Source organism: Scyliorhinus torazame, chromosome 4 (genome assembly GCF_047496885.1).
Source record: "Scyliorhinus torazame isolate Kashiwa2021f chromosome 4, sScyTor2.1, whole genome shotgun sequence".
In the NCBI taxonomy this organism is placed as follows: Eukaryota; Metazoa; Chordata; class Chondrichthyes; order Carcharhiniformes; family Scyliorhinidae; genus Scyliorhinus; species Scyliorhinus torazame.
Window position 1 is genome coordinate 61,183,089 of NC_092710.1, and position 24,574 is coordinate 61,207,662.

The window sequence follows — 24,574 nt, forward strand, 5'->3', positions numbered from 1 at the left end:
CCTTAACAAAGCTATTGGCTCATCTCGGGTTTGGATTTCGTCAGGTTCTGAATGAAAGAATATTTATTGCGAACTCAATAATGTTGAGAATTGTATTATGTGTGTCTGCCTGCTACTGCCGAATAAAAAAATGCCTTCCGCGTCAAATCACCGAACAGCATCTGCTCTCGTGTAGTCGTGGCCGAGTGGTTAAGGCGATGGACTAGAAATGCATTGGGGTCTCCCCGCGCAGGTTCGAACCCTGCCGACTACGTATGTTCTTTTTCGCATTCAGGTTCAAGTTTCACCACGTTCTTTGGAACGAATGGTGTCTGATGCGAAATGGTATCCCACACTTTGCAAAAAGACGAGTTGTTTTTCCCAACAGAGTGCGCTCTATTTGAAAAATCGGGACACAGTTCAACATGTGTTATTATTCAGTGATTGGAAAAGTTCACAACGCTTTCTGGATAAGAATTATACAATGGAACATATGCCATTAATTAGTGAACGGAGATGTACAGACAGCTTGCTGATGAAGAGTTAGGCCATGGGCAAGCGTTATTGACGAGGGAGGGGAGAAGTAAAAGCCTGAATCATGCGAGCAACAATTCCAATTTTCGATTTTGTCCAGGGAATGGCTATGGTGAATGCAGAAAAGCTAGTGTTTCGAAACATACTTGTTGGACGTTAACCTGGCGTTGTAAGACATCGTACTGTGCTCACCACAGTCCAACACCGGCATCTCTAAATCATGGCTATCTCCAAACTAAGACAATGTGAATGATTTTTGGATAGTGTATATCGCAAATTGATTGTAGATGGTTGAATAAATACTAGAAACTAAGAGGGAACAAGCATGGAGAGAAATAAGCCTCACTCACCCGTCAGTCAGGAATGTTGGCTGTCTCCCAAGCACGAGATCCGGTTTCGCTTACCGAGCATTGCCAATTTAACATTGTGGCGATCAAATGAGGACTCTCAAGTCGCGAACGTCCGCTGGTGCAATTCAAATAACCATAGTTTCAAACTCCATCTACCTTCCATTGAACTCAGGTTTCTTCTTTATTGTTAACAATTACTTGCCATTGTGGGTTTGATGGCAGACCCAATTTTTTGCATTAAGAGGAGAAAGTGATTGAGGAGTATGTGGAAATGAACCAAAATGGGAACGTCTCGCCGTCCGTGGTTTGGAAGGTATGGAAGGCGGTAGTGAGGGGGGAGGTCATTTCATTCAAGACAAAGGTGGTTAGCGAGGCGCGTTAGGAATGGCAGCGTGGATCAGGGAGATGTTGGCGGGCGATGGAATCTATCTGATGCACACGGAAGCGGCACATTTAGTGAGGAGGAAGGTGTTGCAGGTGAAGTTTGATCTTCTATCGAAAGGGAGGGCTGTTCAGCAATGGAGGCCCGCAAGGGATTGGCTATGAGTATGGTGAACAAGCCATTGGATGGCTGGCTGGTCATTTCCATCGGCAGGCAGCAGCGATGGAGGTGGAAGGGAGTATTTCTGCATCTGAATGTGAACTGGTTCGTGGATTTAGAAGAATGTTGATAATATTTTTGTGACATTTGGGCATTTTGGATCTGAAGCGCGGGGAGTATCGAACTTATATTTAATAATAAATGTAAAATCCTCCCTTTAGTTGATGCGGAGTGGAAACGTTAACTCCGTTTCTCTCTCCACTGATGATGCCAGACCGGCTGAGTTTCCCCTGAAGTTTCTGTTTTTGTGAGTTGAAATCTAATGGATTTGCTTTAACCCAGATGTTTCTGGACCCTGAGGATAATTCCTGCATTTTCAGAATCCAGCACTAACTCCAGTTTGTATTGTGATTTCTGTCGGTGCATTATCGCCCTGTCAACAAATACAGAAAGAAAATGCACAGAGTCCAACAGCAAATTGCGAATTTAAATCAAATCAAATGGCATTTCCTAATTCAACAAAGCGGTGCTATCAAAACATTCTTATAGCAACCTTAACAAAGCTATTGGCTCATCTCGGGTTTGGATTTCGTCAGGTTCTGAATGAAAGAATACTTATTATGAACATAATAATGTTCAGAATTGTATTATGTGTGTCTGCCTGCTCCTCCCGAATAAAAAAATACCTTCCGCGTCAAATCACCGAAGCAGCTTTTGCGCTCGTGTAGTCGTGGCCGAGTGGTTAAGGCGATGGAGTAGAAATCCATTGGGGTCTCCCCGCGCAGGTTCGAACCCTGCCGATTACGTATTCCCTTTTTCTCATTCAGGTTCAAGTTTCACCACGTTCTTTGGAACGAATGGTGTCTGATGCGAAATGGTATCCCACACTTTGCAAAAAGACGACTTGTTTTTCCCAACAGAGTGCGCTCTATTTGAAAAGTCGGGACACAGTTCAACATGTGTTATTATTCAGTGATTGGAAAAGTCCACAGCGCTTTCTGGATAAGAATTTTACAATGGAACATATGCTATTAATGAGTGAACGGAGATGTACATTCAGCTTGCTGATGAAGACTTCGGCCATGGGCAAGCGTTATTGACCAGGGAGGGGAGAAGTAAAATGCCTGAATCATGCGAGGAACAATTCAAATTTTCAATTTTGTCCAGGGATTGGCTATGGTGAATGCAGAAAAGCCAGTGTTTCGAAACAAACCTGTTGGACATTAACCTGGTGTTGTAAGACATCTTACTGTGCTCACCACAGTCCAACACCGGCATCTCCAAATCATGGCTATCTCAAAACTAAGACAATGTGAATGCTTTTTGGATAGTGTATATCGCAATATATTTTAGATGGTTGAATAAATACTAGAAATTAAGAGGGAACAAGTCAAGACCAGCATGGAGAGAAATAATCCTCACTCACCCGTCAGTCAGGAATATTGGCTGTCTCCCAAGCACTGGATCCGGGTTCTGTTACCGAGCATTGCCAATTTAACCTTAGGGCGATCAAATGAGGACTCTCAAGTCGCGAACGTTGCTTTGTGACTCGAAAGACGTCCGTGGGTGCAATTCAAATAACCATAGTTTCAAACTCCACCTACCTCCCATTGAACTCAGGCTTCTTCTTTATTGTTCACAATGACTTGCCATTGTGGGTTTGATGGCAGACCCGATTTTTTGCATTAAGATGGGGAAAGTGATTGAGGAGTATGTGGAAATGAACCAAAATGGGAACGTCTCGCCGTCCGTGGTTTGCAAGGTATGGAAGGCGGGAGTGAGGGGAGGTAATTTCATTCAAGGCAAAGGTCGGTAGCGAGGCGCGGGAGGGAGGGCAGCGTTGATCGGGGAGATGTTGGCGGGCGATGGAATATATCTGATGCACACGGAAGAGGGACATGTAGTGAGGAGGAAGGAGTTGCCGGTGAAGTTTGATCTTCTATCGAAAGGGAGGGCGGTTCAGCAATGGAGGCCCGCAAGGGATTGGCAGTGAATATGGTGAGAAAGCCATTGGATTGCTGGCGGGTCATTTCCATCGGCAGGCAGCAGCGATGGAGGTGGGAGGGAGTATATCTGCATCTGAATGTGAACTGGTTCGTGGATTTAGAAGAATGTTCAGAATATTTTTGTGACATTTGTGCATTTTTAATCTGAAGCGAGGGGAGTATCGAACTGATATTTGATAATAAATGTAAAATCCTCTCTTTAGTTGATGCGGAGTGGAAACGTTAACTCCGTTTCTCTCTCCACTGATGATGCCAGACCGGCTGAGTTTTCCCTGAAGTTTCTGTTTTTGTGTGTTGAACTTTAATGGATTTGCTTGAACACATATGTTTCTGGACCCTGAGGATAAGACCTGCATTTTCAGAATCCAGCACTAACTCCAGTTTGTATTTTGATTTCTGTCGGTGCATTATCGCCCTGTCAACAAATAATGACAGAAAATGCACAGAGTCCAACAGCAAATTGCGATTTTAAATCAAATCAAATGGCATTTCCTAATTCAACAAAGCGGTGCTATCAAAACTTTCCTATAGCAACCTTAACAAAGCTATTGGCTCATCTCGGGTTTGGATTTCGTCAGGTTCTGAATGAAAGAATATTTATTGCGAACTCAATAATGTTGAGAATTGTATTATGTGTGTCTGCCTGCTACTGCCGAATAAAAAAATGCCTTCTGCGTCAAATCACCGAACAGCATCTGCTCTCGTGTAGTCGTGGCCGAGTGGTTAAGGCGATGGACTAGAAATCCATTGGGGTCTCCGCGCGCAGGTTCGAACCCTGCCGACTACGTATGTTCTTTTTCGCATTCAGGTTCAAGTTTCACCACGTTCTTTGGAACGAATGGTGTCTGATGCGAAATGGTATCCCACACTTTGCAAAAAGACGAGTTGTTTTTCCCAACAGAGTGCGCAATATTTGAAAAATCGGGACACAGTTCAACATGTGTTATTATTCAGTGATTGGAAAAGTTCACAACGCTTTCTGGATAAGAATTATACAATGGAACATATGCCATTAATTAGTGAACGGAGATGTACATTCAGCTTGCTGATGAAGAGTTAGGCCATGGGCAAGCGTTATTGACTAGGGAGGGGAGAAGTAACAGCCTGAATCATGCGAGCAACTATTCCAATTTTCGATTTTGTCCAGGGAATGGCTATGGTGAATGCAGAAAAGCTAGTGGTTCGAAACATACCTGTTGGACGTTAACCTGGTGTTGTCAGACATCGTACTGTGCTCACCACAGTCCAACACCGGCATCTCTAAATCATGGCTATCTCCAAACTAACACAATGTGAATGATTTTTGGATAGTGTATATCGCAAATTGATTGTAGATGGTTGAATAAATACTAGAAACTAAGAGGGAACAAGCATGGAGAGAAATAAGCCTCACTCACCCGTCAGTCAGGAATGTTGGCTGTCTCCCATGCACGAGATCCGGGTTCGCTTACCGAGCATTGCCAATTTAACCTTGTGGCGATCAAATGATGACTCTCAAGTCGCGAACGTCCGCGGGTGCAATTCAAATAACCATAGTTTCAAACTCCATCTACCTTCCATTGAACTCAGGTTTCTTCTTTATTGTTAACAATTACTTGCCATTGTGGGTTTGATGGCAGACCCAATTTTTTGCATTAAGAGGAGAAAGTGATTGAGGAGTATGTGGAAATGAACCAAAATGGGAACGTCTCGCCGTCCGTGGTTTGGAAGGTATGGAAGGCGGTAGTGAGGGGGGAGGTCATTTCATTCAAGACAACGGTGGTTAGCGAGGCGCGTTAGGAATGGCAGCGTGGATCAGGGAGATGTTGGCGGGCGATGGAATCGATCTGATGCACACGGAAGCGGCACATTTAGTGAGGAGGAAGGAGTTGCAGGTGAAGTTTGATCTTCTATCGAAAGGGAGGGCTGTTCAGCAATGGAGGCCCGCAAGGGATTGGCTATGAGTATGGTGAACAAGCCATTGGATGGATGGCTGGTCATTTCCATCGGCAGGCAGCAGCGATGGAGGTGGAAGGGAGTATTTCTGCATCTGGATGTGAACTGGTTCGTGGATTTAGAAGAATGTTGATAATATTTTTGTGACATTTGGGCATTTTGGATCCGAAGCGCGGGGAGTATCGAACTTATATTTGATAATAAATGTAAAATCCTCCCTTTAGTTGATGCGGAGTGGAAACGTTAACTCCGTTTCTCTCTCCACTGATGATGCCAGACCGGCTGAGTTTCCCCTGAAGTTTCTGTTTTTGTGAGTTGAAATCTAATGGATTTGCTTTAACCCAGATGTTTCTGGACCCTGAGGATAATTCCTGCATTTTCAGAATCCAGCACTAACTCCAGTTTGTATTGTGATTTCTGTCGGTGCATCATCGCCCTGTCAACAAATACAGAAAGAAAATGCACAAAGTCCAACAGCAAATTGCGAATTTAAATCAAATCAAATGGCATTTCCTAATTCAACAAAGCGGTGCTATCAAAACATTCTTATAGCAACCTTAACAAAGCTATTGGCTCATCTCGGGTTTGGATTTCGTCAGGTTCTGAATGGAAGAATACTTATTATGAACACAATAATGTTCAGAATTGTATTATGTGTGTCTGCCTGCTCCTCCCGAATAAAAAAATACCTTCCGCGTCAAATGACACCGAAGCAGCTTTTGCGCTCATGTAGTCGTGGCCGAGTGGTTAAGGCGATGGAGTAGAAATCCATTGGGGTCTCCCCGCGCAGGTTCGAACCCTGCCGATTACGTATTCCCTTTTTCTCATTCAGGTTCAAGTTTCACCACGTTCTTTGGAACGAATGGTGTCTGATGCGAAATGGTATCCCACACTTTGCAAAAAGACGACTTGTTTTTCCCAACAGAGTGCGCTCTATTTGAAAAGTCGGGACACAGTTCAACATGTGTTATTATTCAGTGATTGGAAAAGTACACAGCGCTTTCTGGATAAGAATTTTACAATGGAACATATGCTATTAATGAGTGAACGGAGATGTACATTCAGCTTGCTGATGAAGACTTCGGCCATGGGCAAGCGTTATTGACCAGGGAGGGGAGAAGTAAAATGCCTGAATCATGCGAGCAACAATTCCAATTTTCGATTTTGTCCAGGGATTGGCTATGGTGAATGCAGAAAAGCTAGTGTTTGGAAACATACCTGTTGGACGTTCACCTGGTGTTGTAAGACATCGTACTGTGCTCACCACAGTCCAACACCGGCATCTCCAAATCATGGCTATCTCAAAACTAAGACAATGTGAATGCTTTTTGGATAGTGTATATCGCAAATATATTGTAGATGGTTGAATAAATACTAGAAACTAAGAGGGAACAAGTCAAGACCAGCATGGAGAGAAATAATCCTCACTCACCCGTCAGTCAGGAATGTTGGCTGTCTCCCAAGCACTAGATGCGGGGTCGCTTACCGAGCATTGCCAATTAAACTTGTGGCGATCAAATGAGGACTCTCAAGTCGCGAACTTGCTTTGTGACTGTAAAGACGTCCGTGGGTGCAATTCAAATAACAATAGTTTCAAACTCCACCTACCTTCCATTGAACTCAGGCTTCTTCTTTATTGTTAACAATGACTTGCCATTGTGGGTTTGATGGCAGACCCGATTTTTTGCATTAAGATGGGGAAAGTGATTGAGGAGTATGTGGAAATGAACCAAAATGGGAACGTCTCGCCGTCCGTGGTTTGCAAGGTATGGAAGGCGGGAGTGAGGGGAGGTAATTTCATTCAAGCAAAGGTCGGTAGCGAGGCGCGGGAGGGAGGGCAGCGTTGATCGGGGAGATGTTGGCGGGCGATGGAATATATCTGATGCACACGGAAGCGGCACATTTAGTGAGGAGGAAGGAGTTGCAGGTGAAGTTTGATCTTCTATCGAAAGGGAGGGCTGTTCAGCAATGGAGGCCCGCAAGGGATTGGCTATGAGTATGGTGAACAAGCCATTGGATGGCTGGCTGGTCATTTCCATCGGCAGGCAGCAGCGATGGAGGTGGAAGGGAGTATTTCTGCATCTGAATGTGAACTGGTTCGTGGATTTAGAAGAATGTTGATAATATTTTTGTGACATTTGGGCATTTTGGATCTGAAGCGCGGGGAGTATCGAACTTATATTTAATAATAAATGTAAAATCCTCCCTTTAGTTGATGCGGAGTGGAAACGTTAACTCCGTTTCTCTCTCCACTGATGATGCCAGACCGGCTGAGTTTCCCCTGAAGTTTCTGTTTTTGTGAGTTGAAATCTAATGGATTTGCTTTAACCCAGATGTTTCTGGACCCTGAGGATAATTCCTGCATTTTCAGAATCCAGCACTAACTCCAGTTTGTATTGTGATTTCTGTCGGTGCATTATCGCCCTGTCAACAAATACAGAAAGAAAATGCACAGAGTCCAACAGCAAATTGCGAATTTAAATCAAATCAAATGGCATTTCCTAATTCAACAAAGCGGTGCTATCAAAACATTCTTATAGCAACCTTAACAAAGCTATTGGCTCATCTCGGGTTTGGATTTCGTCAGGTTCTGAATGAAAGAATACTTATTATGAACATAATAATGTTCAGAATTGTATTATGTGTGTCTGCCTGCTCCTCCCGAATAAAAAAATACCTTCCGCGTCAAATCACCGAAGCAGCTTTTGCGCTCATGTAGTCGTGGCCGAGTGGTTAAGGCGATGGAGTAGAAATCCATTGGGGTCTCCCCGCGCAGGTTCGAACCCTGCCGATTACGTATTCCCTTTTTCACATTCAGGTTCAAGTTTCACCACGTTCTTTGGAACGAATGGTGTCTGATGCGAAATGGTATCCCACACTTTGCAAAAAGACGACTTGTTTTTCCCAACAGAGTGCGCTCTATTTGAAAAGTCGGGACACAGTTCAACATGTGTTATTATTCAGTGATTGGAAAAGTACACAGCGCTTTCTGGATAAGAATTTTACAATGGAACATATGCTATTAATGAGTGAACGGAGATGTACATTCAGCTTGCTGATGAAGATTTCGGCCATGGGCAAGCGTTATTGACCAGGGAGGGGAGAAGTAAAATGCCTGAATCATGCGAGGAACAATTCAAATTTTCAATTTTGTCCAGGGATTGGCTATGGTGAATGCAGAAAAGCCAGTGTTTCGAAACAAACCTGTTGGACATTAACCTGGTGTTGTAAGACATCTTACTGTGCTCACCACAGTCCAACACCGGCATCTCCAAATTGTGGCTATCTCAAAACTAAGACAATGTGAATGCTTTTTGGATAGTGTATATCGCAAATATATTGTAGATGGTTGAATAAATACTAGAAATTAAGAGGGAACAAGTCAAGACCAGCATGGAGAGAAATAATCCTCACTCACCCGTCAGTCAGGAATATTGGCTGTCTCCCAAGCACTGGATCCGGGTTCTGTTACCGAGCATTGCCAATTTAACCTTAGGGCGATCAAATGAGGACTCTCAAGTCGCGAACGTTGCTTTGTGACTCGAAAGACGTCCGTGGGTGCAATTCAAATAACCATAGTTTCAAACTCCACCTACCTCCCATTGAACTCAGGCTTCTTCTTTATTGTTCACAATGACTTGCCATTGTGGGTTTGATGGCAGACCCGATTTTTTGCATTAAGATGGGGAAAGTGATTGAGGAGTATGTGGAAATGAACCAAAATGGGAACGTCTCGCCGTCCGTGGTTTGCAAGGTATGGAAGGCGGGAGTGAGGGGAGGTAATTTCATTCAAGGCAAAGGTAGGTAGCGAGGCGCGGGAGGGAGGGCAGCGTTGATCGGGGAGATGTTGGCGGGCGATGGAATATATCTGATGCACACGGAAGAGGGACATGTAGTGAGGAGGAAGGAGTTGCAGGTGAAGTTTGATCTTCTATCGAAAGGGAGGGCGGTTCAGCAATGGAGGCCCGCAAGGGATTGGCTGTGAATATGGTGAGAAAGCCATTGGATTGCTGGCGGGTCATTTCCATCGGCAGGCAGCAGCGAGGGAGGTGGGAGGGAGTATATCTGCATCTGAATGTGAACTGGTTCGTGGATTTAGAAGAATGTTCAGAATATTTTTGTGACATTTGTGCATTTTTAATCTGAAGCGAGGGGAGTATCGAACTGATATTTGATAATAAATGTAAAATCCTCTCTTTAGTTGATGCGGAGTGGAAACGTTAACTCCGTTTCTCTCTCCACTGATGATGCCAGACCGGCTGAGTTTTCCCTGAAGTTTCTGTTTTTGTGTGTTGAACTTTAATGGATTTGCTTGAACACATATGTTTCTGGACCCTGAGGATAAGACCTGCATTTTCAGAATCCAGCACTAACTCCAGTTTGTATTTTGATTTCTGTCGGTGCATTATCGCCCTGTCAACAAATAATGACAGAAAATGCACAGAGTCCAACAGCAAATTGCGATTTTAAATCAAATCAAATGGCATTTCCTAATTCAACAAAGCGGTGCTATCAAAACTTTCCTATAGCAACCTTAACAAAGCTATTGGCTCATCTCGGGTTTGGATTTCGTCAGGTTCTGAATGAAAGAATATTTATTGCGAACTCAATAATGTTGAGAATTGTATTATGTGTGTCTGCCTGCTACTGCCGAATAAAAAAATGCCTTCTGCGTCAAATCACCGAACAGCATCTGCTCTCGTGTAGTCGTGGCCGAGTGGTTAAGGCGATGGACTAGAAATCCATTGGGGTCTCCGCGCGCAGGTTCGAACCCTGCCGACTACGTATGTTCTTTTTCGCATTCAGGTTCAAGTTTCACCACGTTCTTTGGAACGAATGGTGTCTGATGCGAAATGGTATCCCACACTTTGCAAAAAGACGAGTTGTTTTTCCCAACAGAGTGCGCTCTATTTGAAAAGTCGGGACACAGTTCAACATGTGTTATTATTCAGTGATTGGAAAAGTACACAGCGCTTTCTGGATAAGAATTTTACAATGGAACATATGCTATTAATGAGTGAACGGAGATGTACATTCAGCTTGCTGATGAAGATTTCGGCCATGGGCAAGCGTTATTGACCAGGGAGGGGAGAAGTAAAATGCCTGAATCATGCGAGGAACAATTCAAATTTTCAATTTTGTCCAGGGATTGGCTATGGTGAATGCAGAAAAGCCAGTGTTTCGAAACAAACCTGTTGGACATTAACCTGGTGTTGTAAGACATCTTACTGTGCTCACCACAGTCCAACACCGGCATCTCCAAATTGTGGCTATCTCAAAACTAAGACAATGTGAATGCTTTTTGGATAGTGTATATCGCAAATATATTGTAGATGGTTGAATAAATACTAGAAATTAAGAGGGAACAAGTCAAGACCAGCATGGAGAGAAATAATCCTCACTCACCCGTCAGTCAGGAATATTGGCTGTCTCCCAAGCACTGGATCCGGGTTCTGTTACCGAGCATTGCCAATTTAACCTTAGGGCGATCAAATGAGGACTCTCAAGTCGCGAACGTTGCTTTGTGACTCGAAAGACGTCCGTGGGTGCAATTCAAATAACCATAGTTTCAAACTCCACCTACCTCCCATTGAACTCAGGCTTCTTCTTTATTGTTCACAATGACTTGCCATTGTGGGTTTGATGGCAGACCCGATTTTTTGCATTAAGATGGGGAAAGTGATTGAGGAGTATGTGGAAATGAACCAAAATGGGAACGTCTCGCCGTCCGTGGTTTGCAAGGTATGGAAGGCGGGAGTGAGGGGAGGTAATTTCATTCAAGGCAAAGGTAGGTAGCGAGGCGCGGGAGGGAGGGCAGCGTTGATCGGGGAGATGTTGGCGGGCGATGGAATATATCTGATGCACACGGAAGAGGGACATGTAGTGAGGAGGAAGGAGTTGCAGGTGAAGTTTGATCTTCTATCGAAAGGGAGGGCGGTTCAGCAATGGAGGCCCGCAAGGGATTGGCTGTGAATATGGTGAGAAAGCCATTGGATTGCTGGCGGGTCATTTCCATCGGCAGGCAGCAGCGAGGGAGGTGGGAGGGAGTATATCTGCATCTGAATGTGAACTGGTTCGTGGATTTAGAAGAATGTTCAGAATATTTTTGTGACATTTGTGCATTTTTAATCTGAAGCGAGGGGAGTATCGAACTGATATTTGATAATAAATGTAAAATCCTCTCTTTAGTTGATGCGGAGTGGAAACGTTAACTCCGTTTCTCTCTCCACTGATGATGCCAGACCGGCTGAGTTTTCCCTGAAGTTTCTGTTTTTGTGTGTTGAACTTTAATGGATTTGCTTGAACACATATGTTTCTGGACCCTGAGGATAAGACCTGCATTTTCAGAATCCAGCACTAACTCCAGTTTGTATTTTGATTTCTGTCGGTGCATTATCGCCCTGTCAACAAATAATGACAGAAAATGCACAGAGTCCAACAGCAAATTGCGATTTTAAATCAAATCAAATGGCATTTCCTAATTCAACAAAGCGGTGCTATCAAAACTTTCCTATAGCAACCTTAACAAAGCTATTGGCTCATCTCGGGTTTGGATTTCGTCAGGTTCTGAATGAAAGAATATTTATTGCGAACTCAATAATGTTGAGAATTGTATTATGTGTGTCTGCCTGCTACTGCCGAATAAAAAAATGCCTTCTGCGTCAAATCACCGAACAGCATCTGCTCTCGTGTAGTCGTGGCCGAGTGGTTAAGGCGATGGACTAGAAATCCATTGGGGTCTCCGCGCGCAGGTTCGAACCCTGCCGACTACGTATGTTCTTTTTCGCATTCAGGTTCAAGTTTCACCACGTTCTTTGGAACGAATGGTGTCTGATGCGAAATGGTATCCCACACTTTGCAAAAAGACGAGTTGTTTTTCCCAACAGAGTGCGCAATATTTGAAAAATCGGGACACAGTTCAACATGTGTTATTATTCAGTGATTGGAAAAGTTCACAACGCTTTCTGGATAAGAATTATACAATGGAACATATGCCATTAATTAGTGAACGGAGATGTACATTCAGCTTGCTGATGAAGAGTTAGGCCATGGGCAAGCGTTATTGACTAGGGAGGGGAGAAGTAACAGCCTGAATCATGCGAGCAACTATTCCAATTTTCGATTTTGTCCAGGGAATGGCTATGGTGAATGCAGAAAAGCTAGTGGTTCGAAACATACCTGTTGGACGTTAACCTGGTGTTGTCAGACATCGTACTGTGCTCACCACAGTCCAACACCGGCATCTCTAAATCATGGCTATCTCCAAACTAACACAATGTGAATGATTTTTGGATAGTGTATATCGCAAATTGATTGTAGATGGTTGAATAAATACTAGAAACTAAGAGGGAACAAGCATGGAGAGAAATAAGCCTCACTCACCCGTCAGTCAGGAATGTTGGCTGTCTCCCATGCACGAGATCCGGGTTCGCTTACCGAGCATTGCCAATTTAACCTTGTGGCGATCAAATGATGACTCTCAAGTCGCGAACGTCCGCGGGTGCAATTCAAATAACCATAGTTTCAAACTCCATCTACCTTCCATTGAACTCAGGTTTCTTCTTTATTGTTAACAATTACTTGCCATTGTGGGTTTGATGGCAGACCCAATTTTTTGCATTAAGAGGAGAAAGTGATTGAGGAGTATGTGGAAATGAACCAAAATGGGAACGTCTCGCCGTCCGTGGTTTGGAAGGTATGGAAGGCGGTAGTGAGGGGGGAGGTCATTTCATTCAAGACAACGGTGGTTAGCGAGGCGCGTTAGGAATGGCAGCGTGGATCAGGGAGATGTTGGCGGGCGATGGAATCGATCTGATGCACACGGAAGCGGCACATTTAGTGAGGAGGAAGGAGTTGCAGGTGAAGTTTGATCTTCTATCGAAAGGGAGGGCTGTTCAGCAATGGAGGCCCGCAAGGGATTGGCTATGAGTATGGTGAACAAGCCATTGGATGGATGGCTGGTCATTTCCATCGGCAGGCAGCAGCGATGGAGGTGGAAGGGAGTATTTCTGCATCTGGATGTGAACTGGTTCGTGGATTTAGAAGAATGTTGATAATATTTTTGTGACATTTGGGCATTTTGGATCCGAAGCGCGGGGAGTATCGAACTTATATTTGATAATAAATGTAAAATCCTCCCTTTAGTTGATGCGGAGTGGAAACGTTAACTCCGTTTCTCTCTCCACTGATGATGCCAGACCGGCTGAGTTTCCCCTGAAGTTTCTGTTTTTGTGAGTTGAAATCTAATGGATTTGCTTTAACCCAGATGTTTCTGGACCCTGAGGATAATTCCTGCATTTTCAGAATCCAGCACTAACTCCAGTTTGTATTGTGATTTCTGTCGGTGCATCATCGCCCTGTCAACAAATACAGAAAGAAAATGCACAAAGTCCAACAGCAAATTGCGAATTTAAATCAAATCAAATGGCATTTCCTAATTCAACAAAGCGGTGCTATCAAAACATTCTTATAGCAACCTTAACAAAGCTATTGGCTCATCTCGGGTTTGGATTTCGTCAGGTTCTGAATGGAAGAATACTTATTATGAACACAATAATGTTCAGAATTGTATTATGTGTGTCTGCCTGCTCCTCCCGAATAAAAAAATACCTTCCGCGTCAAATGACACCGAAGCAGCTTTTGCGCTCATGTAGTCGTGGCCGAGTGGTTAAGGCGATGGAGTAGAAATCCATTGGGGTCTCCCCGCGCAGGTTCGAACCCTGCCGATTACGTATTCCCTTTTTCTCATTCAGGTTCAAGTTTCACCACGTTCTTTGGAACGAATGGTGTCTGATGCGAAATGGTATCCCACACTTTGCAAAAAGACGACTTGTTTTTCCCAACAGAGTGCGCTCTATTTGAAAAGTCGGGACACAGTTCAACATGTGTTATTATTCAGTGATTGGAAAAGTACACAGCGCTTTCTGGATAAGAATTTTACAATGGAACATATGCTATTAATGAGTGAACGGAGATGTACATTCAGCTTGCTGATGAAGACTTCGGCCATGGGCAAGCGTTATTGACCAGGGAGGGGAGAAGTAAAATGCCTGAATCATGCGAGCAACAATTCCAATTTTCGATTTTGTCCAGGGATTGGCTATGGTGAATGCAGAAAAGCTAGTGTTTGGAAACATACCTGTTGGACGTTCACCTGGTGTTGTAAGACATCGTACTGTGCTCACCACAGTCCAACACCGGCATCTCCAAATCATGGCTATCTCAAAACTAAGACAATGTGAATGCTTTTTGGATAGTGTATATCGCAAATATATTGTAGATGGTTGAATAAATACTAGAAACTAAGAGGGAACAAGTCAAGACCAGCATGGAGAGAAATAATCCTCACTCACCCGTCAGTCAGGAATGTTGGCTGTCTCCCAAGCACTAGATGCGGGGTCGCTTACCGAGCATTGCCAATTAAACTTGTGGCGATCAAATGAGGACTCTCAAGTCGCGAACTTGCTTTGTGACTGTAAAGACGTCCGTGGGTGCAATTCAAATAACAATAGTTTCAAACTCCACCTACCTTCCATTGAACTCAGGCTTCTTCTTTATTGTTAACAATGACTTGCCATTGTGGGTTTGATGGCAGACCCGATTTTTTGCATTAAGATGGGGAAAGTGATTGAGGAGTATGTGGAAATGAACCAAAATGGGAACGTCTCGCCGTCCGTGGTTTGCAAGGTATGGAAGGCGGGAGTGAGGGGAGGTAATTTCATTCAAGCAAAGGTCGGTAGCGAGGCGCGGGAGGGAGGGCAGCGTTGATCGGGGAGATGTTGGCGGGCGATGGAATATATCTGATGCACACGGAAGCGGCACATTTAGTGAGGAGGAAGGAGTTGCAGGTGAAGTTTGATCTTCTATCGAAAGGGAGGGCTGTTCAGCAATGGAGGCCCGCAAGGGATTGGCTATGAGTATGGTGAACAAGCCATTGGATGGCTGGCTGGTCATTTCCATCGGCAGGCAGCAGCGATGGAGGTGGAAGGGAGTATTTCTGCATCTGAATGTGAACTGGTTCGTGGATTTAGAAGAATGTTGATAATATTTTTGTGACATTTGGGCATTTTGGATCTGAAGCGCGGGGAGTATCGAACTTATATTTAATAATAAATGTAAAATCCTCCCTTTAGTTGATGCGGAGTGGAAACGTTAACTCCGTTTCTCTCTCCACTGATGATGCCAGACCGGCTGAGTTTCCCCTGAAGTTTCTGTTTTTGTGAGTTGAAATCTAATGGATTTGCTTTAACCCAGATGTTTCTGGACCCTGAGGATAATTCCTGCATTTTCAGAATCCAGCACTAACTCCAGTTTGTATTGTGATTTCTGTCGGTGCATTATCGCCCTGTCAACAAATACAGAAAGAAAATGCACAGAGTCCAACAGCAAATTGCGAATTTAAATCAAATCAAATGGCATTTCCTAATTCAACAAAGCGGTGCTATCAAAACATTCTTATAGCAACCTTAACAAAGCTATTGGCTCATCTCGGGTTTGGATTTCGTCAGGTTCTGAATGAAAGAATACTTATTATGAACATAATAATGTTCAGAATTGTATTATGTGTGTCTGCCTGCTCCTCCCGAATAAAAAAATACCTTCCGCGTCAAATCACCGAAGCAGCTTTTGCGCTCATGTAGTCGTGGCCGAGTGGTTAAGGCGATGGAGTAGAAATCCATTGGGGTCTCCCCGCGCAGGTTCGAACCCTGCCGATTACGTATTCCCTTTTTCACATTCAGGTTCAAGTTTCACCACGTTCTTTGGAACGAATGGTGTCTGATGCGAAATGGTATCCCACACTTTGCAAAAAGACGACTTGTTTTTCCCAACAGAGTGCGCTCTATTTGAAAAGTCGGGACACAGTTCAACATGTGTTATTATTCAGTGATTGGAAAAGTACACAGCGCTTTCTGGATAAGAATTTTACAATGGAACATATGCTATTAATGAGTGAACGGAGATGTACATTCAGCTTGCTGATGAAGATTTCGGCCATGGGCAAGCGTTATTGACCAGGGAGGGGAGAAGTAAAATGCCTGAATCATGCGAGGAACAATTCAAATTTTCAATTTTGTCCAGGGATTGGCTATGGTGAATGCAGAAAAGCCAGTGTTTCGAAACAAACCTGTTGGACATTAACCTGGTGTTGTAAGACATCTTACTGTGCTCACCACAGTCCAACACCGGCATCTCCAAATTGTGGCTATCTCAAAACTAAGACAATGTGAATGCTTTTTGGATAGTGTATATCGCAAATATATTGTAGATGGTTGAATAAATACTAGAAATTAAGAGGGAACAAGTCAAGACCAGCATGGAGAGAAATAATCCTCACTCACCCGTCAGTCAGGAATATTGGCTGTCTCCCAAGCACTGGATCCGGGTTCTGTTACCGAGCATTGCCAATTTAACCTTAGGGCGATCAAATGAGGACTCTCAAGTCGCGAACGTTGCTTTGTGACTCGAAAGACGTCCGTGGGTGCAATTCAAATAACCATAGTTTCAAACTCCACCTACCTCCCATTGAACTCAGGCTTCTTCTTTATTGTTCACAATGACTTGCCATTGTGGGTTTGATGGCAGACCCGATTTTTTGCATTAAGATGGGGAAAGTGATTGAGGAGTATGTGGAAATGAACCAAAATGGGAACGTCTCGCCGTCCGTGGTTTGCAAGGTATGGAAGGCGGGAGTGAGGGGAGGTAATTTCATTCAAGGCAAAGGTAGGTAGCGAGGCGCGGGAGGGAGGGCAGCGTTGATCGGGGAGATGTTGGCGGGCGATGGAATATATCTGATGCACACGGAAGAGGGACATGTAGTGAGGAGGAAGGAGTTGCAGGTGAAGTTTGATCTTCTATCGAAAGGGAGGGCGGTTCAGCAATGGAGGCCCGCAAGGGATTGGCTGTGAATATGGTGAGAAAGCCATTGGATTGCTGGCGGGTCATTTCCATCGGCAGGCAGCAGCGAGGGAGGTGGGAGGGAGTATATCTGCATCTGAATGTGAACTGGTTCGTGGATTTAGAAGAATGTTCAGAATATTTTTGTGACATTTGTGCATTTTTAATCTGAAGCGAGGGGAGTATCGAACTGATATTTGATAATAAATGTAAAATCCTCTCTTTAGTTGATGCGGAGTGGAAACGTTAACTCCGTTTCTCTCTCCACTGATGATGCCAGACCGGCTGAGTTTTCCCTGAAGTTTCTGTTTTTGTGTGTTGAACTTTAATGGATTTGCTTGAACACATATGTTTCTGGACCCTGAGGATAAGACCTGCATATTCAGAATCCAGCACTAACTCCAGTTTGTATTTTGATTTCTGTCGGTGCATTATCGCCCTGTCAACAAATAATGAAAGAAAATGCACAGAGTCCAACAGCAAATTGCGATTTTAAATCAAATCAAATGGCATTTCCTAATTCAACAAAGCGGTGCTATCAAAACGTTCCTATAGCAACCTTAACAAAGCTATTGGCTCATCTCGGGTTTGGATTTCGTCAGGTTCTGAATGAAAGAATATTTATTGCGAACTCAATAATGTTGAGAATTGTATTATGTGTGTCTGCCTGCTACTACCGAATAAAAAAATGCCTTCCGCGTCAAATCACCGAACCGCATCTGCTCTTGTGTAGTCGTGGCCGAGTGGTTAAGGCGATGGACTAGAAATCCATTGGGGTCTCCCCGCGCAGGTTCGAACCCTGCCGACTACGTATGTTCTTTTTCGCATTCAGGTTCAAGTTTCACCACGTTCTTTGGAACGAATGGTGTCTGATGCGAAATGGTATCCCACACTTTGCAAAAAGACGAGTTGTTTTTCCCAACAGAGTGCGCTCTATTTGAAAAATCGGGACACAGTTCAACATGTGTTATTATTCAGTGATTGGAAAAGTTCACAACGCTTTCTGGATAAGAATTATACAATGGAACATATGCCATTAATTAGTGAACGGAGATGTACATTCAGCTTGCTGATGAAGAGTTAGGCCATGGGCAAGCGTTATTGACTAGGGAGGGGAGAAGTAAAAGCCTGAATCATGCGAGCAGCTATTCCAATTTTCGATTTTGTCCAGGGAATGGCTATGGTGAATGCAGAAAAGCTAGTGGTTCGAAACATACCTGTTGGACGTTAACCTGGTGTTGTCAGACATCGTACTGTGCTCACCACAGTCCAACACCGGCATCTCTAAATCATGGCTATCTCCAAACTAAGACAATGTGAATGATTTTTGGATAGTGTATATCGCAAATTGATTGTAGATGGTTGAATAAATACTAGAAACTAAGAGGGAACAAGCATGGAGAGAAATAAGCCTCACTCACCCGTCAGTCAGGAATGTTGGCTGTCTCCCAAGCACGAGATCCGGGTTCGCTTACCGAGCATTGCCAATTTAACCTTGTGGCGATCAAATGAGGACTCTCAAGTCGCGAACGTCCGCGGGTGCAATTCAAATAACCATAGTTTCAAACTCCATCTACCTTCCATTGAACTCAGGTTTCTTCTTTATTGTTAACAATTACTTGCCATTGTGGGTTTGATGGCAGACCCAATTTTTTGCATTAAGAGGAGAAAGTGATTGAGGAGTATGTGGAAATGAACCAAAATGGGATCGTCTCGCCGTCCGTGGTTTGGAAGGTATGGAAGGCGGTAGTGAGGGGGGAGGTCATTTCATTCAAGACAAAGGTGGTTAGCGAGGCGCGTTAGGAATGGCAGCGTGGATCAGGGAGATGTTGGCGGGCGATGGAATCTATCTGATGCACACGGAAGCGGCACATTTAGTGAGGAGGAAGGAGTTGCAGGTGATGTTTGATCTTCTATCGAAAGGGAGGGCTGTTCAGCAATGGAGGCCCGCAAGGGATTGGCTATGAGTATGGTGAACAAGCCATTGGATGGCTGGCTGGTCATTTCCATCGGCAGGCAGCAGCGATGGAGGTGGAAGGGAGTATTTCTGCATCTGAATGTGAACTGGTTCGTGGATTTAGAAGAATGTTGATAATATTTTTGTGACATTTGGGCATTTTGCATCTGAAGCGCGGGGAGTATCGAACTTATATTTGATAATAAATGTAAAATCCTCCCTTTAGTTGATGCGGAGTGGAAACGTTAACTCCGTTTCTCTCTCCACTGATGATGCCAGACCGGCTGAGTTTCCCCTGAAGTTTCTGTTTTTGTGAGTTGAAATCTAATGGATTTGCTTTAACCCAGATGTTTCTGGACCCTGAGGATAATTCCTGCATTTTCAGAATCCAGGAGTAACTCCAGTTTGTATTGTGATTTCTGTCGGTGCATTATCGCCCTGCAACAAATACAGAAAGAAAATGCACAGAGTCCAACAGCAAATTGCGAATTTAAATCAAATCAAATGGCATTTCCTAATTCAACAAAGCGTTGCTATCAAAACATTCTTATAGCAACCTTAACAAAGCTATTGGCTCATCTCGGGTTTGGATTTCGTCAGGTTCTGAATGAAAGAATACTTATTATGAACACAATAATGTTCAGAATTGTATTATGTGTGTCTGCCTGCTCCTCCCGAATAAAAAAATACCTTCCGCGTCAAATCACCGAAGCAGCTTTTGCGCTCATGTAGTCGTGGCCGAGTGGTTAAGGCGATGGAGTAGAAATCTATTGGGGTCTCCCCGCCGAGGTTCGAACCCTGCCGATGACGTATTCCCTTTTTCTCATTCAGGTTCAAGTTTCACCACGTTCTTTGGAACGAATGGTGTCTGATGCGAAATGGTATCCCACACTTTGCAAAAAGACGAGTTGTTTTTCCCAACAGAGTGCGCTCTATTTGAAAAGTCGGGACACAGTTCAACATGTGTTATTATTCAGTGATTGGAAAAGTACACAGCGCTTTCTGGATAAGAATTTTACAATGGAACATATGCTATTAATGAGTGAACGGAGATGTACATTCAGCTTGCTGATGAAGACTTCGGCCATGGGCAAGCGTTATTGACCAGGGAGGGGAGAAGTAAAATGCCTGAATCATGCGAGGAACAATTCAAATTTTCAATTTTGTCCAGGGATTGGCTATGGTGAATGCAGAAAAGCCAGTGTTTCGAAACAAACCTGTTGGACATTAACCTGGTGTTGTAAGACATCTTACTGTGCTCACCACAGTCCAACACCGGCATCTCCAAATCATGGCTATCTCCAAACTAAGACAATGTGAATGCTTTTTGGATAGTGTATATCGCAATATATATTTAGATGGTTGAATAATTACTAGAAATTAAGAGGGAACAAGTCAAGACCAGCATGGAGAGAAATAATCCTCACTCACCCGTCAGTCAGGAATATTGGCTGTCTCCCAAGCACTGGATCCGGGTTCTGTTACCGAGCATTGCCAATTTAACCTTAGGGCGATCAAATGAGGACTCTCAAGTCGCGAACGTTGCTTTGTGACTCGAAAGACGTCCGTGGGTGCAATTCAAATAACCATAGTGTCAAACTCCACCTACCTTCCATTGAACTCCGGCTTCTTCTTTATTGTTCACAATGACTTGCCATTGTGGGTTTGATTGCAGACCCGATTTTTTGCATTAAGATGGGGAAAGTGATTGAGGAGTATGTGGAAATGAACCAAAATGGGAACGTCTCGCCGTCCGTGGTTTGCAAGGTATGGAAGGCGGGAGTGAGGGGAGGTAATTTCATTCAAGGCAAAGGTAGGTAGCGAGGCGCGGAAGGGAGGGCAGCGTTGATCGGGGAGATGTTGGCGGGCGATGGAATATATCTGATGCACACGGAAGAGGGACATGTAGTGAGGAGGAAGGAGTTGCCGGTGAAGTTTGATCTTCTATCGAAAGGGAGGGCGGTTCAGCAATGGAGGCGCGCAAGGGATTGGCTGTGAATATGGTGAGAAAGCCATTGGATTGCTGGCGGGTCATTTCCATCGGCAGGCAGCAGCGAGGGAGGTGGGAGGGAGTATTTCTGCATCTGAATGTGAACTGGTTCGTGGATTTAGAAGAATGTTCAGAATATTTTTGTGACATTTGGGCATTTTTGATCTGAAGCGAGGGGAGTATCGAACTGATATTTGATAATAAATGTAAAATCCTCTCTTTAGTTGATGCGGAGTGGAAACGTTAACTCCGTTTCTCTCTCCACTGATGATGCCAGACCGGCTGAGTTTTCCCTGAAGTTTCTGTTTTTGTGTGTTGAACTTTAATGGATTTGCTTGAACACATATGTTTCTGGACCCTGAGGATAAGACCTGCATTTTCAGAATCCAGCACTAACTCCAGTTTGTATTTTGATTTCTGTCGGTGCATTATCGCCCTGTCAACAAATAATGAAAGAAAATGCACAGAGTCCAACAGCAAATTGCGATTTTAAATCAAATCAAATGGCATTTCCTAATTCAACAAAGCGGTGCTATCAAAACTTTCCTATGGCAACCTTAACAAAGCTATTGGCTCATCTCGGGTTTGGATTTCGTCAGGTTCTGAATGAAAGAATATTTATTGCGAACTCAATAATGTTGAGAATTGTATTATGTGTGTCTGCCTGCTACTACCGAATAAAAAAATGCCTTCCGCGTCAAATCACCGAACAGCATCTACTCTCGTGTAGTCGTGGCCGAGTGGTTAAGGCGATGGACTAGAAATCCATTGGGGTCTCCCCGCTCAGGTTCGAACCCTGCCGACTACGTATGTTCTTTTTCGCATTCAGGTTCAAGTTTCACCACGTTCTTTGGAACGAATGGTGTCTGATGCGAAATGGTATCCCACACTTTGCAAAAAGACGAGTTGTTTTTCCCAACAGAGTGCGCTCTATTTGAAAAGTCGGGACACAGTTCAACATGTGTTATTATTCAGTGATTGGAAAAGTTCACAACGCTTTCTGGATAAGAATTATACAATGGAACATATGCCATTAATTAGTGAACGGAGATGTACATTCAGCTTGCTGATGACGAGTTAGGCCATGGGCAAGCGTTATTGACTAGGGAGGGGAGAAGTAAAAGCCTGAATCATGCGAGCAACTATTCCAATTTTCGATTTTGTCCAGGGAATGGCTATGGTGAATGCAGAAAAGCTAGTGGTTCGAAACATACCTTTTGGACGTTAACCTGGTGTTGTCAGACATCGTACTGTGCTCACCACAGTCCAACACCGGCATCTCTAAATCATGGCTATCTCCAAACTAAGACAATGTGAATGATTTTTGGATAGTGTATATCGCAAATTGATTGTAGATGGTTGAATAAATACTAGAAACTAAGAGGGAACAAGCATGGAGAGAAATAAGCCTCACTCACCCGTCAGTCAGGAATGTTGGCTGTCTCCCATGCACGAGATCCGGGTTCGCTTACCGAGCATTGCCAATTTAACCTTGTGGCGATCAAATGAAGACTCTCAAGTCGCGAACGTCCGCGGGTGCAATTCAAATAACCATAGTTTCAAACTCCACCTACCTTCCATTGAACTCAGGCTTCTTCTTTATTGTTAACAATGACTTGCCATTGTGGGTTTGATTGCAGACCCGATTTTTTGCATTAAGATGGGGAAAGTGATTGAGGAGTATGTAGAAATGAACCAAAATGGGAACGTCTCGCCGTCCGTGGTTTGCAAGGTATGGAAGGCGGGAGTGAGGGGAGGTAATTTCATTCAAGGCAAAGGTAGGTAGCGAGGCGCGGGAGGGAGGGCAGCGTTGATCGGGGAGATGTTGGCGGGCGATGGAATATATCTGATGCACACGGAAGAGGGACATGTAGTGAGGAGGAAGGAGTTGCCGGTGAAGTTTGATCTTCTATCGAAAGGGAGGGCGGTTCAGCAATGGAGGCCCGCAAGGGATTGGCTGTGAATATGGTGAGAAAGCCATTGGATTGCTGGCGGGTCATTTCCATCGGCAGGCAGCAGCGAGGGAGGTGGGAGGGAGTATTTCTGCATCTGAATGTGAACTTGTTCGTGGATTTAGAAGAATGTTCAGAATATTTTTGTGACATTTGGGCATTTTTGATCTGAAGCGAGGGGAGTATCGAACTGATATTTGATAATAAATGTAAAATCCTCTCTTTAGTTGATGCGGAGTGGAAACGTTAACTCCGTTTCTCTCTCCACTGATGATGCCAGACCGGCTGAGTTTTCCCTGAAGTTTCTGTTTTTGTGTGTTGAACTTTAATGGATTTGCTTGAACACATATGTTTCTGGACCCTGAGGATAAGACCTGCATTTTCGGAATCCAGCACTAAATCCAGTTTGTATTTTGATTTCTGTCGGTGCATTATCGCTCTGTCAACAAATAATGAAAGAAAATGCACAGAGTCCAACAGCAAATTGCGATTTTAAATCAAATCAAATGGCATTTCCTAATTCAACAAAGCGGTGCTATCAAAACTTTCCTATAGCAACCTTAACAACGCAATTGGCTCATCTCGGGTTTGGATTTCGTCAGGTTCTGAATGAAAGAATATTTATTGCGAACTCAATAATGTTGAGAATTGTATTATGTGTGTCTGCCTGCTACTACCGAATAAAAAAATGCCTTCCGCGTCAAATCACCGAACAGCATCGGCTCTCGTGTAGTCGTGGCCGAGTGGTTAAGGCGATGGACTAGAAATCCATTGGGGTCTCCCCGCGCAGGTTTGAACCCTGCCGACTACGTATGTTCTTTTTCGCATTCAGGTTCAAGTTTCACCACGTTCTTTGGAACGAATGGTGTCTGATGCGAAATGGTATCCCACACTTTGCAAAAAGACGAGTTGTTTTTCCCAACAGAGTGCGCTCTATTTGAAAAGTCGGGACACAGTTCAACATGTGTTATTATTCAGTGATTGGAAAAGTTCACAACGCTTTCTGGATAAGAATTATACAATGGAACATATGCCATTAATTAGTGAACGGAGATGTACATTCAGCTTGCTGATGAAGAGTTAGGCCATGGGCAAGCGTTATTGACTAGGGAGGGGAGAAGTAAAAGCCTGAATCATGCGAGCAACTATTCCAATTTTCGATTTTGTCCAGGGAATGGCTATGGTGAATGCAGAAAAGCTAGTGGTTCGAAACATACCTGTTGGACGTTAACCTGGTGTTGTCAGACATCGTACTGTGCTCACCACAGTCCAACACCGGCATCTCTAAATCATGGCTATCTCCAAACTAAGACAATGTGAATGATTTTTGGATACTGTATATCGCAAATTGATTGTAGATGGTTGAATAAATACTAGGAACTAAGAGGGAACAAGCATGGAGAGAAATAAGCCTCACTCACCCGTCAGTCAGGAA

The 24,574-nt window shown here is 43.9% G+C and overlaps 12 non-coding genes across 12 annotated transcripts; all 12 read left to right on the forward strand.

Annotated features, from left to right (window-relative positions):
* Positions 1 to 171: 171 nt before the first annotated feature.
* On the forward strand, positions 172 to 253 carry trnas-aga (transfer RNA serine (anticodon AGA)). The gene has a single exon. It is a non-coding gene; the product is annotated as a tRNA-Ser (tRNA).
* A 1,875-nt stretch (positions 254 to 2,128) lies between these two features.
* trnas-aga (transfer RNA serine (anticodon AGA)) lies at positions 2,129 to 2,210 on the forward strand. Its single transcript has one exon. It is a non-coding gene; the product is annotated as a tRNA-Ser (tRNA).
* Positions 2,211 to 4,115: 1,905 nt separating this feature from the next.
* Positions 4,116 to 4,197, forward strand: trnas-aga (transfer RNA serine (anticodon AGA)). The gene has a single exon. It is a non-coding gene; the product is annotated as a tRNA-Ser (tRNA).
* Positions 4,198 to 6,074: 1,877 nt separating this feature from the next.
* trnas-aga (transfer RNA serine (anticodon AGA)) lies at positions 6,075 to 6,156 on the forward strand. The gene has a single exon. It is a non-coding gene; the product is annotated as a tRNA-Ser (tRNA).
* A 1,904-nt stretch (positions 6,157 to 8,060) lies between these two features.
* trnas-aga (transfer RNA serine (anticodon AGA)) lies at positions 8,061 to 8,142 on the forward strand. Its single transcript has one exon. It is a non-coding gene; the product is annotated as a tRNA-Ser (tRNA).
* Positions 8,143 to 10,048: 1,906 nt separating this feature from the next.
* trnas-aga (transfer RNA serine (anticodon AGA)) lies at positions 10,049 to 10,130 on the forward strand. The gene has a single exon. It is a non-coding gene; the product is annotated as a tRNA-Ser (tRNA).
* A 1,906-nt stretch (positions 10,131 to 12,036) lies between these two features.
* On the forward strand, positions 12,037 to 12,118 carry trnas-aga (transfer RNA serine (anticodon AGA)). Its single transcript has one exon. It is a non-coding gene; the product is annotated as a tRNA-Ser (tRNA).
* Positions 12,119 to 13,995: 1,877 nt separating this feature from the next.
* trnas-aga (transfer RNA serine (anticodon AGA)) lies at positions 13,996 to 14,077 on the forward strand. Its single transcript has one exon. It is a non-coding gene; the product is annotated as a tRNA-Ser (tRNA).
* A 1,904-nt stretch (positions 14,078 to 15,981) lies between these two features.
* trnas-aga (transfer RNA serine (anticodon AGA)) lies at positions 15,982 to 16,063 on the forward strand. The gene has a single exon. It is a non-coding gene; the product is annotated as a tRNA-Ser (tRNA).
* Positions 16,064 to 17,969: 1,906 nt separating this feature from the next.
* Positions 17,970 to 18,051, forward strand: trnas-aga (transfer RNA serine (anticodon AGA)). Its single transcript has one exon. It is a non-coding gene; the product is annotated as a tRNA-Ser (tRNA).
* A 3,862-nt stretch (positions 18,052 to 21,913) lies between these two features.
* On the forward strand, positions 21,914 to 21,995 carry trnas-aga (transfer RNA serine (anticodon AGA)). Its single transcript has one exon. It is a non-coding gene; the product is annotated as a tRNA-Ser (tRNA).
* A 1,873-nt stretch (positions 21,996 to 23,868) lies between these two features.
* trnas-aga (transfer RNA serine (anticodon AGA)) lies at positions 23,869 to 23,950 on the forward strand. The gene has a single exon. It is a non-coding gene; the product is annotated as a tRNA-Ser (tRNA).
* Positions 23,951 to 24,574: the final 624 nt, after the last annotated feature.